The sequence below is a fragment of the Gadus morhua genome, chromosome 4, assembly GCF_902167405.1.
Source record: "Gadus morhua chromosome 4, gadMor3.0, whole genome shotgun sequence".
NCBI lineage: Eukaryota > Metazoa > Chordata > Actinopteri > Gadiformes > Gadidae > Gadus > Gadus morhua.
Genome location: NC_044051.1, coordinates 19,718,465 through 19,736,309, shown reverse-complemented (window position 1 = coordinate 19,736,309; position 17,845 = coordinate 19,718,465). Strand labels below are relative to the sequence as shown.

The following is a 17,845-nucleotide window of genomic DNA, read 5'->3' as shown; positions in this document are numbered from 1 at the left end:
AACATTTTCCCCCCTCTCCAGGGGAGATCCAACCCACATCCCTGAATGAGATATAACACGAATATTATAGTATATAATAACAATAATAGAGTAATTATAGTAGATAATCAGAATACATTGTTAATGACTTCAGTCCGGCCGGCGCGTCATCAGCGCGTCATCAATCCGGCAGTCGCCATGTTGGAGGTACTCGGCAAGGTAAATAAACCGCACGCCAAGGTAAATAAAGCGTACGCCGCAGTAGATCCCGAATATCTTCGTGGAAAATGGTAAATTATTGCCGTGTTTTTGGCTGTACCAATCGGTCAGACCGCGAAAAACATTTGGAGTATTACAGACTGCCAAAAGTTATAACTAATCAAGGAGAACAATGCCAAAAGTTGTCAGAGGAAAGGAGGCGCTTGTGGTTAGCGAAGCTGAACCAGGATCTACGTGGCAAAAATCTGGACAACGTCCGAATTTGTTCGGCCCATTTCTTGTCAGGTAAGTGACATGTTTTTATGTTGCATTATTGACTTAATATCTGATTAGGATCATATTTAATAGCCTGCTACAGTAGCAACACAGTTCTTAAAATGTAGAGCTACAATGTGCTGTATTTCTCATTGTATTCCAGGTAAAAGGTCTGACCTTTATCAAAAGGATGACCCAGATTGGGTGCCATCTGTCGGAATGACAGGTCAGCAAAGGTCTCCTGAAAAAGCTGGGACATCATCACGCTACAGCCGTCGTGGGAATAGAACCCAGCAGAGACTGAGAGAAGCTGCTGCTGATGCTGCTGGAGTTGCCTCAGAGACTGATGATTCTGAGACTGATGACCCAGCTTTGTTCACCTGTCTGTTGTGCTCTGGTGAACCTTTGCCCATCCATTGTTGATTTTGACTGAAGAATATTTTTATATGCACTTTGTCAATAAAAAGACTATATAGCCTAAAATTATTTATAAATGGTTGTTAATTTACAGTTTTTGTTAATGTATTGTTGTGGAAGAGAACACATCATAACACTATCATCAGAACACAGATTTATTAAAGGAAAACCACACAGTTATCAGAACAGATAGCTTATAAACTATACAGTACTATAAATTATAGTATATACAGTATACTATAGTGCGAACATAATTTTGTATGTAATTTGAGTTTTACAACTTTTTTTGTCAGTATAGCATTGCAAAATCTCACCAACTTGAAATCAAATGCTAAAAATATTTAAAGAACAGTTTCAAAAAAGGTACACGTTTCTAAATAAATTAAATATTGTTTTAACCAACATTAAAACAAAGTGCCTGAAGTGCGTAACTTCACAACAGTCCACTAAAAAATACAGTTTTGTTTTTTTACTTCAAAGGTTTCTTTCCCTTTTTTGGCTCAAACGTAGGTAGCTTTTGGCACTTTGGGCAATACCATTTTCCCTTTGGTGCAACCTTGACATTAATGCACGAGTAGTGAAACCACTTAATATGACATTTTGCATTGTCACACAAAATCATCTTTCCAAACTCAACCTGGCTACAGAAACACCAGGTTTCTTCTTGGCCACTGGCACTTGCAGCACAATCAGAGCCATGTGATTCAGCCGAGGTAGATACTCCAGGTTGCGAGGACACATTGGCCATGGTAGATGAAAGCCTTGTGTAAAACTTGCCAACTAACTCTGGCATAATGGCTGTGTCAAAAATATTCTTGCTTTTCTGGCATATTGTGTCCCAAAACTCTTCATCAAATAAAATGCACTCAACATGCAAATCCTTTTCTGTCCAAACAACTAAATAGGCAGATTCCAGTTTGCACACCCCAAGTTGAGTTTGCACCTGGTAGAAATACTGGTGGTTTCGGTTAAGTGTCAGTTACCCTTCACTGTCCTTCTCCAAATAGGATACACTGTCCAACATGTCACTTTTCACACAGAATGGACATTTCACTTCAATTACACTGACACCACAACAATCACAAGAAACAAGGCCATCGGGAGAAGCACCCAAGAATGGCACACTTGGATTTATGAAAAAACCTGTGTCGTGTACTTTAACATTTTCATGAGATTCCTTATGTACATCTATAAACATATCACGTGCAAATTTCTCATGATTACATCCCCAGGTAGTGGCTTTTGATGTGAATCTGTATGACTCAGGATAGCATACACTTTTGATTAAGCTCTGAGCTGGCTGTTTTGGATCAGTGCAACATGCAGTTTTCATTTTAGATGCTGTGATTCGACCAGCGCGAAATCTAAACCACAGTTTAGAGGAAGCTTGATCCCTTGTAGCGGCCTCAACTGCCTTTGCTTGCTCCTCTGAAACAGAAATTTCAACATCTTTGCATGTGGACAATAGCTCACTATAGTCCATGTGAACTGCTTCGTCTTTTCGCAATTCCGTCAACACAAGAGGTAAATTTTCACCAATTGATTTTGGAACAAAACTGTCAGAGTAAGGCTCAATCAGGGACAAAATAGCAGACTTTGATCCAGTCGCGCTAAGAGCACTGAATAATGATGACAGTTCATCACTGGTTGGCTGTTGCGGTTTCCCAACTGTAACAGTAGAAGAAGTGGAAGTATCACTTGGGTCCTCAAGTGGCTGTCCAAGAGCAGCACATTTCATCCTGCCAGCTCTTTTACTTGAGACCTCTTGGTTACAGTGAAGTCAATCTTCCGGCATTCCCTGTATTCCACCTTAGACAGTGCAGTAGGTAACAGCCAATACGCCTTCTCTTGCGTCACTGTCTTTGAGTCCCTCAACTTCACGGTTTCTTCTATGAGAAACAATAATGCAGCAACATGTGTGCACGTCTCTCCGAGGCCAGCCATACACGTGCAGTGGGCTCCAAGTATCCGACCAGACTTCTCAGCGATTATCCAGGGTTCCAGGGGTGTTTCTCGGATTGATTGAGAATGGAGAACCTGAATAAAAGACATGACAACCAAATAAGTAAGAATAACAAAATAGTTTCTCACCGTTTCACTTTAAAAAAATGAATAACAGTTAGGCTTATCTGCATCACTTGTTCACAATGTGGCCACACAGGCCCCCAGAGGTTATAAACTCTGATAGTGATAAATGCACTATAAATAAAGTTGATAGTGTACAGTGTACATAGCAATCTAGACTGTGGTCTGTGGACTGCATATCAAACTGGGGGTCCTTGAAATGAAAAACGGTTGAGAATCACCTGGCTACACCTTGGGTATTGCAATGATATCATACAGTTATGGTTAGGTTGATTAAAGACATTATTGCATTACTTACTTTGGCCTTCGCAACACATCTGTCGTCGATGACTTGGTATTGAATCTCCCACACCCATCCACACACCATCTGGTTATAGGCCTCCAAACTTTCTACGCTTTAAGGTCTTCCGCTGTGTATGGGCTTCAGGCGCGTCGTTAGCAATTGAAAACATCCGGGGCTTTAGCCCGGGGGGAGCACCGTCCTGACTCCTGCTGCTACGGTATCTTAATTAATTAAATAAATAATTAATTAATTAATGTATCGATTAATTAATTAAGGGCGCCCCCAACACATAGGTCGCCTATGCCGAGCGCCAGGGCAAAAATAATACATTAGAATAGCTATAGATATAGCCTGCGTGCACCTACCCGATGTCAAGAAGCCATCGCTGCTCCGACGGACCTTTCTCCCCCAGCCAGGCAACGGCAAGTAAGTAGTGGTCTGCTTTATGTTTCATTTGTAAGTTATTACTTATTGTCAGTGTAGGTTTAATGTTACAGATAAAAACATGCTTTATATTTAGTCAGCATTTCAGAGTTCTAATGTTTTCCCGGAATATGCATTCCTAAACTGTTCCTAAACGCGTCAAGTTCTCTTTAAGATCGCATGAGATGATATGTGCTATCGCGCGACCTGTAACCAGGAAGTAAACACTCACTTGCATGAAATGATACGCGCTATCGCGCGACGTGTAACCAGGATGTAGATTTAAATAATGAAAAAATAATCTTCCCAGACTGTTTCTGTTACTTGCTTATGCTGTATGCACGTTGTTTAAGAAGCTTATCTCCATATAAATCTGAACTGTACATGAATCTGTTAATGAAGTCTCATTTCGACTCCTTCCTCCACTTCACTATTCATGTTCTGTTGCTTGCCGTTAACTACAGCCGCCCTTCCTGGGTAACGCCACCACCAATCCCTGGTCATCCATTGAAGCCATCTCTCTCACTCTGCACAGTCACACTGTTGCCGCTTCATTCTCATTGTCTCATAAACTCATTATTATGGCTGCTGTGGATGCTTTAAAAAATAAACATTTTTCTCTTAGGTAAAATCAAACCAGTGGGATGTTAGATTGAAAACCTCCAAAGCAATGTATTAAAAATTGAAAGACAGTCCTATGTGAAGTTTCTTTTTTGGGGATTTTCAAAATGAGGTACCAGAATGGATTGTCAACCCACTGTTTCTCAACCCTCTCCGATTATTACTATGAGTAGTAGTATTGCATGCATACAGTACTCACATCAGCGCCACAGTAAGCCTATAGAGGCTGCAACCATTTGCTTCTCAAAAGATTGTAGTGTTTTAGAATGAACAACCACTAGAGAGACAAGACAAGACTAATTTTGATTGACAAGTTGGCTAGATTTATATATGTAGGCCTATTTATATTATTTTTTTATTTATAAGAATGAAAGAATAAAACGATGCATTTTTGTATGAATAACATCTTGCTCCCGCGGCCAGTGCCAGCACCGGCATTGCAAGGGGAGGGATATTACGTACATTTGCAGGAGGCGGGATAAGTGTGGCCGCTGTCAATCAGGTTTGTTTTGGTTTGACGCAGACAGCATGGAGGCAGAACAGACCGCAGAAGTCAACGCGATCGTCTTCAATGTTGCTGCAACGATGCAGCATATATTCAGAAGAGCAGCCAGTACTTACGTGTATGAAAGCAGCTATATATATGTATATATATACATAATTTTTTTTTTTTTTTACGGCTGAGATCCGGGGCTGATCCCAAAAGATCCGGGGCTATAGCCACGAATGCCCAGGTCTAACGACGCGCCTTATGGGCTTGGCGAGAAAACCAGGTAGTTGACGATGTCAGGATAACAAACAGACGGAAGACTCTCCGGGTCGTCATTGATCCAAGACGAGGGAGCCAACTCGTAGGGATCTGCACCACCAATCAAATCTAACTTCCTCAAATATCGTGCTTTTTCGCCCGGTCCAAGTCCTTCCCTGTATGCCTTTGCATCTATAACGCCTTTTGACGAGCTTTTCTTTGGTTTATGATAGGGATGGGCACGAGTAGTAAATTCCAAACTCGAGTGATCGAAGGAATTCCTCGAGGATCAATCGAGTACTCGTTAAATCAAATCTATTTTTAGAATGCAACGCATCTGCAGCAGGAATAGGCAGCAGGCCCGATGATGAACGGCAATATTACCAACCAAACATGTAATGCTTATTCTCCATCAAAACAGTCAGAGTTATCAGAGTATTCATTATTTATTTTTGCAAACGTTCAAAAGACATTTTCCTTACAAAAATAAATATGCGCAGCGTCTCACAATTTAAATCACGTCGAACCAAGGCCTGTAACAGTTTTAAAAAAACGAAACAAGTAGCCTAACCATTGCAAATAAATGCTTAAAGCTGCAAATAAAACGGCAGCAAATGGACTATGGAAATACTCAGAGTTGTGATCTTCTCTACACGCCCGGGATTACAGCTGCGTCTTGCGGCGGTGAAAATAGCCGACACACATTCACCGTTGCTGCGGGTCTGCTTTCCCGAACTCACCGTTGTGTTTCAGGAGCATATGTTACCGCATAGTACTTTCTGGTAGCTCGATTTCGCTTGGCATATTTTACATTTCACCTTATGATCGCAGAGTTACGTATGTAACTCCGGTTCTATTAATCCTGGATGACCGCCAGAGGCGGTGCATTAAAGGCCCACTATGCAACTTCGGGCATTCCTTGGCTGTTTTCTTGATTTTGGCACGCACATTTCTCTACACAGCGCCCCCTACAGCTTCGTAGTAGATATTTCACAACACTGTCGTAACAACTCGTTGACGACCCTTCCCCATGCACTTCTACGCGAGCCATGTGCATTTGTTTTCAAAGAAGCCGGCGAATGCGTGGAGCCATGTCCGAAGTAGATGTTCATAAAGTGTAGGCAAGGTTATACATTTTTAAAATGGTGTATTTGTATTGCAATAAACATAAATCCATCCTTTTTTATAGTTGACGGGGAGAATTTATATCCTAGATTATAATTGTTATATCTTAGGTTGAACAGAACAATCAGTGTAAGAGGTTTGGCCAACATAATAATCTAAATAAACAAGAACCTGGATTCGGGGATTCAGTCTGTATCTGGGGGACGAGACGGACGAACAGCAAAACACCCATGGAAACAAAGGTGTTTATATGGTTGCAACCAAGCAAGCTAGAAACATACAGGGCTCACAACAAAACGGTCGAGAAAACAATTTTTACAGGGCTCACAACAAAATGGTTGAGCAAACACATTTGTACAGAGACTATCAACATCAAGAATACCACGAAGACAAAGTTCACCCAAGGGTACTTTCAATTTCAAAAGCAACACGGCCGAGTCGGCGTCTGATTTGCAGTCTTCTTTTTCTTTCAGTTCACGCTATTCCTGAAAAGCTTGCCCAAAGTTTACTCGTGTCTGGCCTCTCTGTCGGTCAGTCTCCCTTTTCTCTTCTTCTGTTCCTCCGACATTGGGTTTCTCTGTCTCTTTTTAGTCGGCTGATCTATGATGAATATAACAATCCCTTAGTTGTTTGTGTTTATATCGAGCCGGTTCCGTGTTTCGGGGTCTGTGCCGTAAAGCACCAACGCCCGGAGTTCAGAACTTTCAACGCGTGACGCTTAGCGACGATAGCCAATCAGCGTGGAGCTTGACCCGACGTCACTGACAGAGAGGCGTGACCCTTGCACAGAAGGATACGGCCGACATCTTTCTTTATTCTGGGTGGAAATAGTAACATAGTTACGCCATTAAATGCGTTTATGGAAACATTTTTAGCGAGAAATGTGCATTTTACTTTCATAATGTTCGCTCGGTAAATGTGAAGGATGTTTGGTTCGATAGTTATGACGAAGAGTGAACGCTCCGTTCACTTGCATGGACAGCGTCTCTGGTTGCTAAGCAACCTCAACGTCTTGGCGGACTATTTCTCTGCTGATCAACACTACGAATGCTGGAAACACCAGACACACCATGTGAAGTTATTTAACCCGATTATCGTTATTTATGAGTCTTTAGCCCAAGTGAAGGAGTTCAAGTACCTCGGGGTCTTGTTCGCGAGTGAGGGTACTATGGAGCGTGAGATTGGCCGGAGAATCGGAGCAGCGGGGGCGGTATTGCGTTCGCTTTACCGCACCGTTGTTACGAGACTCTGTCCATGCAAGTGAACGGAGCGTTCACTCTTCCTCCATTGGGAGGTGTTTCAGGCACGTCCAGTGGGGAGGAGACCTCGGGGAAGACCCTGGACTAGGTGGAGACCTCGGGGAAGACCCTGGACTAGGTGGATAGATTATATCTCAACACTGGCCTAGGAATGCCTCGGGATCCCCCCGTCAGAGCTGGTCAATGTGGCCCGGGAAAGGGAAGTCTGGAGCCCCCTGCTTGAGCTGCTCCCCCCGCGACCCGACCCCGGATAAACAGATGACGATGAGATGAGATCGTTATTTATATCCGAGATTATTTAATCTAACCCGATCTAAACTGTATCATGCACCCAAACACGGCGGCGTTTGGGTTTCCTACCTCGGACTCTAGCGCAGCCACATGCGCGTTGGGCGCGTTGAACCATTTTTGTGACACACAATGATCAAGCGTCAGGTTAGGCGCGTTAGCGTTATCCAACGCGAGTAACGCGGTTGGTGTGGCCGTACCATTAGTCGATTGATCCATGATGAATGCAACAATTGCCTCGCAACTGGCTGTTTATATCTAGCCGGTGCCATGTTTGGGTGTGTGTCTGTGCCGTAAAGCATTTTCGAAACTACAATCTGACTACATTTTCGAGGATACTTCCGTTGCGTCACATCCGGATTGTGTCGGTCCGAACAGAGCAAGTTGCATATGCGCTTTTTCACTGGAGAGGCGACATGGGTAAATGACACACCCACCAATCGACCCAGAAATGGATGCAGAACCATCAGCATAACTCTCAACCTGCATACTTAATGTAATTTTGGCTAAAAAAGTTGCATAGTGGGCCTTTAAGCACTGGATTTATCCGTCTCGCGCATGCGCAGTTCGAGTACCTATACCAACAAGGTCACATGTGACCCTCGTGACACCGGATTGGCTATATAGCCCGGTGTCGACAGAGGATCTGTTCCCAGAATCTTCTCGCGAACCACGAGACTTCTGAGTGACCTGTAACTCTGGCGGTCATCCAGGATTCATAGAACCGGAGTTACATACGTAACTCTGCGTTCTATTTCATCCTTACTGACCGCCAGAGGCGGTGCATTAAGCACTGGATGGCCAATACCAACAACGTCACGAAGAGTCAAGGTGCTCACCTACTGATCAGAGAAAGCAGAGCTTGGCATCAGGGCCACGCCCATTGGATGGGGAGTGGCAACGTTGACCCGGTAGAACCTGGAGAATGTGCTAGGCGACGCCCATGACGCCGCGGCACAGATGGTCCCCAGGGGCACCCCTCTCAGGGCAGCCCATGATGTGGAGACGCTCCTAGTTGAGTGACACCTCACCCTGGATGGCGGGGGGCGGCCACTGGCCCCGTAGGCGTGTGTTATGGTCTCCACAATCCAGTGGGACAGCCTCTGCTTTGTTAAAGCATGACCCCTGTTAGGGCCACCATGGCAAACAAAAAGCTGCTCCGACTGGCGAATACCGGCGGTAGCAGAAATATAAGCCCTAAGGGCCCGCACCGGGCACAGCAGCTCAGACCCACCCTCCCCAGAAGGGGGGTCAAAGCGTGCTAACTGGATGGGCTGGTTAAGGTGATTGCGTGGCAGGGTCTTTGGCAGGAACGCAACGTTCGGCCATAGAGTGACACCCGAGCCATCAGAGTTCCACCTCAGGCATGTATCACTCACTGATAGGGCATGCAACTCCCCGACCCGCTTGGCAGATGTTATGGCGAGTAAAAAGGCAGCCTTCATAGACAGCCACTTCAAACCCCCTTGACCCAAAGGCTCGAAGGGAGGAGATGACAAGGCTTCCAGCACCAGCGGCAGGTCCCATGCTGGAGACCGCATGGCTGTAGGGGGACGCAGCCTCAAAGCCCCTCTTAGAAAGAGGGACACTAATCTGTGGCGCCCTACCGTGGCGCTGTCAACCCTATCATGTAGGGAGGAGACGGCAGCGACATAGACCCTCAGGGTAGAGTGCGACCGGCCACTATCCAGGAGGGACTGCAGAAATTCCAGCACCGTGGTCACAGCACAATGCACTGGATCCACGGCCCTAGCCGCACACCAGTTGGAGAACAGCTTCCACCTGTTTCCGTACTGCAACCTGGTCGATGGTGCCCTGGCACTCATGACCGTACCCCTGACAGCCGTAGTGCACTCCCTCAGCAGTGGGTCGGGCCCTGCAGTGGCCAAGCCCAGAGCTGTAGGCGAGAGGGGTCGGGATGCCAGATCTGACCCCCCAGCTGGGACAGGAGATCCCTCCTGTCGGGGAGGCGCCATGGCGAGCTGCAGCAGAGCCTGAGCAGCAGTGGATACCAGAGCCTCCCCGGCCAAAAGGGGGCCACCAGAAGGAGCCGGTGGCCCTGCAAAAGGACCCTCTGGAGTGTCGGCAGAATCAAAGGCAATGGTGGGTAGGCATAAAGAGGCCTGTCCGGCCAATCGTGCGCCAGCGCGTCCTGCCCTAAAGGGCTGGACGCTTCTGCCCAGGAGAACCAGAGGGGGCAATGCGCCGACTCCTCCGAGGCAAAGAGGTCCACCTCTGCCCTGCCGAAGAGGCCCCACATTGACTCCACCACCTCGGGGTGAAGCCGCCATTCCCCCGGTGGAGGCTTCCGTCGGGAGAGGAAGTCTGCCGCCCGATTCTGGGCCCCCGGCAAATAGACTGCACGTAGGCTGGCCAGACGGGGAGAAGCCCAAGTCAACAGGCTCTGGGATACCCGGAGTAGCCGTGCTGACCTGGTGCCCCCCTGGTGGTTCACCTGCGAAACCGTGGCCATGTTGTCCGACCGGACCAGGACATGCCGGCCTGTCAAATGGGGCAGAAAGCTGGCTAATGCCAGCTGCACAGCCCGGAGTTCCAGCACATTGATGTGTTGTGCCACGTCCCGGCCAGACCACCGTCCCTGCGCAGTCCTGCCCTGCCACACTGCGCCCCATCCCGAGAGGCAGGCATCGGTTGTCACCAACTCCCGGCGTGCCGGGATTGCGCCCATGGGCACGCCTGCCTCCAGATACGCTCTCCTTCTCCATGGGGCCAGAGAGACAAGACACTGCAGGGTCACCTTGACCCTCCTCTGCCTGTGCCACTTGGCATCTAGGTGCAGGCTGTTCAGCCACATTTGGAGTGGGCGCAGGGACAGTAAACCCAGAGGCACCACAGCTGAAGCAGCTGCCAGCTTGCCCAGAAGCTGAAGAAAAAGAATAAAAAGCAGCCTCCTGCCGGCTCTGAAGAGAGGAAGGAGGCGGAGGATGTCGTTCACCCGTCGAGGTGAAAGGTAGGCCTTCATGGCGACCGAGTCCAGGACCAACCCCAGATAGGTAACCCGTTGGGAAGGGTCCAGGCAACTCTTTGTTTGATTCACCGTCAAGCCCAGCCGGGCGACGTGCGACAGCAGGCGGGCCGTGTCCTGGGCCACCTGGGACCTGGAGGGCGCACAGACCAGCCAGTCGTCCAGATACGGCAGGATCTTCATGCCCTGCGTCTGCAGGGGTGCGAGGGCTGCCGCCACAACCCTGGTGAAAACCCTCGGGGAGAGGGAAAGCCCGAAGGGAAGTACCCTGAATTGGTAATGCCTGCCCCGATAGGCAAACCTCAGGAACCGCCTGTGGTGTGCCGCAACCGGCACATGAAAATAGGCGTCCTTTAGGTCTATAGTCGTGAACCACTCCCCCCTGGCAACTACCCTCAGGGTGTCCGCCGAGGTGAGCATGTGAAATGGTAACATTTTTAAAAACGTGTTCAGGCCCCTTAGGTCTAGAATGGGCCTGAATCCGCCGTCTTTCTTGGTGACCAGAAAGTACGCCGAGTAGAACCCCCCGGGTTGTAACTGAGGGTCCACTGGCTCGATCGCACCCTTGGCCAGGAGGGCGGATAGCTCCTGGGCCAGAGCTGCGGCCTTCGTCGGGTCGCGGACGACTGTCATCCTGACCCGGCCAAAGGCCTGGGGCCGGCGTCGGAACTGTAATTCGTACCCCCGGGTTAAGGTGGAAACCACCCAGGGGTCTATAGTACAGGCAGCCCAATAGCTGATCTGCTGCTGGGAAAAACAGCCGACGACCGGCCCCGTGGTCCTAGCGCCTGGCCCCCCGGCCTCTGTCGGCTCTGGAGGGGTACCGGTGAGGCTCCGCGGCCCGAGGCTGCCCGGGCGATGGGCGGGCGGGGGCGCGAAAGCTATCAGCGGGCTGCTGGGCGGACCGCCGAGACCTGCGTAGGCCCTCCTCTCTTGCTGGGTAAGAGCGTGGTGGCTGGTAGCGGCCCCGGGGGTCAGCCGGGGGGGCTCTAGGCCTGCCAGGAGCGGAGACACTCCTGTGAAGACCTGACAGCTGCAGGTTGGTTTGCCTAGCTTGGGCAGCTCGCTCCAGCGTCTCCAGGGCAGCTGACCCAAACAGCTCCCCCGGTACCACTGGCACGGCTCTAAGGGCCTTCCTGCACGCCTCCGTCAGGGGCGACTGAGCCAACCAAACCTGGCGGCGAGTCTGGACCAGGGTGGACATAACACGCCCCAATTCCCTGGACATGAGGGCAAAGGCCTGTTGGGACGCGTCGCTCAGGTCCTGTGTAGACGGCTCAACTGCAGCTTGTTGCAGCGAGGTCGAGAGCGCCAGCATTAGGTGGGAGAGGGAGTTGCCAATCCGCCCCATACGTGCTGCTGCGTCATAGGCCTTCGAAAGCAGGTCGTCTGTGACCCTGCACTGGGGCCGAGGACACCTGGCATCCGGCCGCAAGGCCTGATCGGGGGTTAGAATGAGGGAGGCAATGGCGGGCTCAACGGGTGGCATGCAACCCAAACCATACTGCGCTGGATCCCGCATGGCAGCCAAGGCCCGAGCACTGGAAGAAGGACGGGGGAGAGCCTTGGCGTCCTTCCAGCAGAGGTGTAGCTCCTTTAAATACTCCTCCGAAGGAGGGACAGAGAAAGGGGCTGTGGCAGGGCTGCGCCTGAAAAAGGCGCTAGGCTGGGCCAAGTCTGCCTGAGGAGCATCGAGCCCCAGGCGAGCCAGGGCCGTACGGATGACGGCCCCGATGGGGTTACCCTCTGTGCTGTGCCCAGAGCTCTGAGTAGAGGAGCGGGAGGCCTCCCCAAAAGCGTTTGAGGATTCCTCCCCCGTGACACCCTCACTGAAGAGGTTGGCTGATGCCGCCAGCGACAGGACATCGTCCGTCCCCGGCACATCCCCCAAGGAAGGGTCAGGCCGGATGTCAGCCACCGCGCCACCTGCCCCAGGTTGCAGGGTCAGGAGGAGTTCCTGTATCCTCTCCATATCGGACGACAAGCGATCCACCTTGGATGCTAGCTCGCCCCTAGCCCTTTTCCTGGGGGGGGGGCCTGCTCTACCCCGACGCCAAGAATGGCCGGGCTGAGCAGGAGGAAGTGGCGCCATTGATGGTAGGTCGACAGCTGCCGGATGTTCCACCGCTGCGAGCCTAGCCAGCCTGAGTGCCAAGGGCATGGAGCTGCAGTTCATACAGGCCCTCTCGGTAAGGCCCTCCCTCAAATGCTCGAAGCCGAGGCAAGAGGGGCAGCGATCATGGCCATCGTCAGGCTCAAGGAGGGCCACACAGGCGCCACACACATGAGCCATCAGCAGAACACTGGGAGAGGGAGCACTGCCTTCACCAGAGAGCTACTAATTCAAGAAGAGCCAAGAAAGTGTTACCGGGAGAGGACGCGAGAGCGCAGTCTTCACCAGCAAGTGACTGGAAAAATAATTACACACTCAAATATACAGCAGTGTTCTCGGGAGAGGACGCGAGAGCGCTGTCTTCACCGGTAAGTGACTGAAAAGAAACAAACAAGTGTTACAGGGAGAGGGCGCGAGAGCGCTGCCTTCACCGGTAAGTGACTAAAAAATAAACCCCAACAGTGTTACAGGGAGAGGGCGCGAGAGCGCTGCCTTCACCGGTAAGTGACCGAAAGAAATAAACAACAGTGTTACAGGGAGAGGACGCGAGAACGCTGCCTTCACCGGTAAGTGACTGACTGGAAAAACCTTTTACCAAATAAATTTGGTAACCCAGAACACAGCCGAGCTGTTTCTATAAGGGAGCTATCAGTAGCGAAATTAATCCCAGTAGTGAAAATAACCCCAGCAGTGTTGCCGGGAGAGGACGCGAGAGCGCTGCCTTCACCGGTAAGTGACTGAAACTAAACAAAACCTTGGAAGCTTCTACTTCAGCGCTGTACAGACCAACAGCCCCTGGAGGACGAGTTCACCCGTTGCTCCGACCCTTGGTCGCGAGGCTGCACACAGTCTGGAGCGCGATCCTTTTCAAAAAGCGAATACGCTATCCGCAAGCGGTACTACAACATGCGTCTTTGCGAGAAGATGAAAGGAACAGATCCTCTGTCGACACCGGGCTATATAGCCAATCCGGTGTCACGAGGGTCACATGTGACCTTGTTGGTATAGGTACTCGAACTGCGCATGCGCGAGACGGATAAATCCAGTGCTTAATGCACCGCCTCTGGCGGTCAGTAAGGATGAAATAGAACTCCTATTTCTTTAAAGTATTTAAATTCTTCGCTGCGATTTGCTTTAACCGCCATCTCTTAACTTTTTGAATTCTGGCGTGCCTGCACACGGCACGGAACGCGCCATGGAAATGGATGCATTTAATTTTCTTTGTGCCCACGTCATCCGTTATTGGCGCAGACAGAAAATTGATACATTTGCTTCAGAAAACTTTGTTTGTGTGTGTGTATATGCCAACTCGAGTTTGCCTGTCCACCAACCGAGTTCATTTGTAACGAGTAGTACTCGAGTAATCGATTCCTCACGCCCATCCCTAGTTTATGACCTTTATCCATCGCAGCGTTTTCGTTTATCCAGCGCAGAGTTTACATGCATTACAGCGCAGTGTTTACATCGAGTGCCTCCAACATGGCCGCGCATCCGGGTTACTGCCCAAGACGTGACGTCGGTGAAAACCCTCTATTATGACAAGGCTCATAATAGAGTTGTCATGGTGGCGGCGCCGGTTAAGGCGAGCGAGCGACGGACTCCTCAACAACATAGCAGTATTTTACTTATTTTAGTGTTTTTATGCGTGATTTTACCCTGTAAAGTTGCGGGCTGCATTATATATGACCGAGAGACACTGTTGAACATAAGAGATTCGGGAATTATTCACGGTCAACCGGAGTTTTTCTACTGGGAACCCCAGCTGGCAAACGTAAACAAATGCCTAACAACGGCCCTACTACCGCGTCGGAGACGCCGGAGACGTGGGCGACGGGCTGGCCTGCTCGTCCGACTCAGACGGCGAGAAGGCAAAACACCTCTCCCCAGCATTCTGCTAGCCAACGTGCAATCCATAGAAAACAAACTGGACGAGTTGAGAGCAAGGATTACCTTCCAACAGGAAACAAGGGACTGCCATATCATCTGTCTAACAGAGACGTGGCTGGGTGAAAATATCGCGGACTACGAAATCTCTCCCATGGGCTTCTCTGTACATCGTGCGGACAGGTCAAGAGAACTTTCGGGGAAAAGTAAAGGCGGAGGTGTATGCTTCATGGTGAACAAAGCCTGGTGTAAACCGGTAAGTGTTCACTCACTCAAGTCATTCTGCTCCCCGGACCTCGAATACCTAGTCCTGCTCTGCCGCCCACACTGGCTTCCGAGAGACTTTACTGCTGTCATATGCATAGCAGTTTATATTCCACCACAAGCTGACACAAACGTCGCACTCAAGGAACTGTACGTAACCATCAGCAAAATAGAAAACAGTCACCCAGAGGCCGCTCTAATAGTGGTTGGAGACTTTAACCGAGCGTCGCTGAAGAAAGTTTTGCCAAAATTCTATCAACACATAACTGTAAATACGAGAGGCGGAAGATGCTTGGATCACGCCTACACTCAATTCCGCAATGCATACAAACCCCTCCTCCGCCCCCCGTTCGGCAAATCAGACCACTCTTCCATTCTCCTTGTGCCCGCCTACAAGCACAGGCTGAAAACGTCTCCACCAATCACGCGCACATGTCGATGCTGGTCTGACGAATCAGACGCTATCCTCCAGGACTGCTTTGATTCCATGACTGAGTTCGCGGAGAACAGTGGTGACGTCAACGAGATCGCGGAAGGAGCGCTGGGTCTCATTGGAAAGGTGATAGAAGAAGTAGTGCCCACAAAAACAGTCCGTGTATATCCAAACAGGAAACCATGGATTAATTTTGATGTTAATACAGCACTTACTATTAGGAAAACAGCATTCAGAACGGGAGATACAACTGAAATTAAAGCTGCCCGGTATAACCTAAGAAAAGTGATCAAAGCAGCAAAGAGGGATTATGGCAAAAAAATAGAGGCACAGCTGAGCAGCAATGACCCACGCAGAATGTGGAAGGGACTACACACCATCACTGATTTCAAAGAGACCTCTAGCTGCACAGCTGATACTTCTGTCTCTTTACCTGACGAGCTGAACAGTTTCTACGCCCGCTTTGAAGTGAGCCAAACCAGTCTCCTAGAGAGGACCTACTCAGAGGACGCAGATAATACAGCCAGCGCTCTTGTCATCACAGAAGAGGATGTACGTGTGGTGTTCAAACGCATCAACATCCGAAAAGCGGCCGGGTCAGATGGGTTACCTGGCCGGGTGTTCAAAGTATGTGCGGACCAGCTGGCTGGTGTATTCACAAACATTTTCAACCTCTCCCTCTCCACGGGCATAGTGCCAGCCTGCTTCAAGTCATCAGTAATCATTCCTGTACAAAAGAAGAGCAAGGTAACATGCCCAAACGACTGGCGCCCTGTTGCTCTCACCCCCATAGTGAGCAAATGCTTTGAAAAGCTCATCAAGGTGCTGATCTGCAGAATGCTGCCACCAGCCCTGGACCCCCACCAATTTGCCTATCGGAAGAACAGATTGACAGATGACGCCATTGCCACAGCACTCCACTTAGCCCTCGCCCACCTTGACAAGAGGAACACCTATGTGAGGATGCTGTTTGTTGATTATAGTTCGGTATTCAACACAATAGTCCCCTCCAGACTCGACAGGAAGCTCAGGGACCTAGGCATTGATCCCAGCCTATGCAACTGGATCCTTGACTTCCTGACGGATCGAAAACAGGTGGTGAAGATGGGTCCTAAGATCTCCGCCCCTCTGACCATCAGCACAGGAGCCCCCCAGGGCTGTGTCCTAAGCCCCCTCCTCTACTCCCTATACACCCATGACTGCGTGGCTACACATGGATCCAATGCAGTGATCAAGTTCGCCGATGACACGACAGTCATGGGCCTGATCACTGATGGTGATGAGACGGCCTATAGGAGCGAGGTCGACTGTCTGGCTCAGTACAGCCAGGACAACAACCTCATTCTCAACACCGATAAGACCAAGGAGCTCGTAGTGGACTTCAGGAAGAAGAGACAGATTCAACACCCCATCTCCATCAATGGGTCTGCTGTGGAGAGGGTACACAGCATTAAGTTCCTGGGAGTCCACATCACCAGAGACCTCACCTGGGAGGAGCACACCAACCAGGTGGTGAAAAAAGCACAGCGGCGCCTATTTCACCTTAGGCGTCTGAAAAAGTTTGGCGTGGGGCCCAAGATCCTGGGGGCCTTCTTCAGAGGCACAACGGAGAGCATATTGACTGGATGCATCACTGCCTGGTACGGGAACTGCACTGCCCAAAGCCGCAAAATGCTGCAAAGGGTAGTGCGGACAGCTGAGAGGATCAGCGGATGTGAGCTTCCCTCCATCCAGGATACCTACAAGGCCCGGTGTGTCAGGAAGGCCCTCCGAATCATTGGGAACCCCAGCCACCCCAACCAGAAACTGTTTGAGCTACTGCCGTCAGGGAGGCGGTACCAAAGCCTAAGGGCCAAAACCCAGAGGATGACAAGCAGTTTTTTCCCCCAAGCAGTCAGACTCCTGGAAAAACACACTACGCCCCAACCATCCACACGCACACCACAACAACAGACTGTTGTTACTTTTTAGTATTATTGATGCTGCTACTTACTTATTTATTTATTTATTTATTTTTACTTTGTTCCTTTTCATATGGTTTCTTATTCTTATTCTTATTTATTTTATCTTTTACTGTTGCTGCTATGTGAATGTTGAGGAACCAAGCCTAAGAATTTTACTCTTGAGTACTGTACTATAAGATGTAATAAAAGTGATTCTGATTCTGATTCTGATTCTGAGGCTATTTAAAAGGTAAAGTGCTTTAGAACACCAGACTAAAGTAACTCTAACAGTCTTGATGAGGTTAAAACCTGCAAGATAAAATGCAATTCCTTCAATACATTCAAAGATAGTAATTCAATAAATTCAATACATTTAAACATAGTAATTCAATAAATTCAATACATTTAAACATAGTAATTCAATAACTTCAATACATTTAAGCATAGTAATTCAATAAATTCAAACATAGTAATTCCTGAGGTAGCCCGGTTTGGCACGGGCACGGACTGGTCGTGCTGC

At 49.3% G+C, this 17,845-nt stretch overlaps 1 long non-coding RNA gene across 1 annotated transcript; it reads left to right on the top strand.

The window, feature by feature from the left end:
* The first annotated feature begins 197 nt into the window (after positions 1–197).
* On the top strand, positions 198–939 carry LOC115542570 (uncharacterized). The gene is made up of 2 exons (XR_003976568.1): positions 198–483; positions 617–939. It is a non-coding gene; the product is annotated as an uncharacterized LOC115542570 (long non-coding RNA).
* Positions 940–17,845: the final 16,906 nt, after the last annotated feature.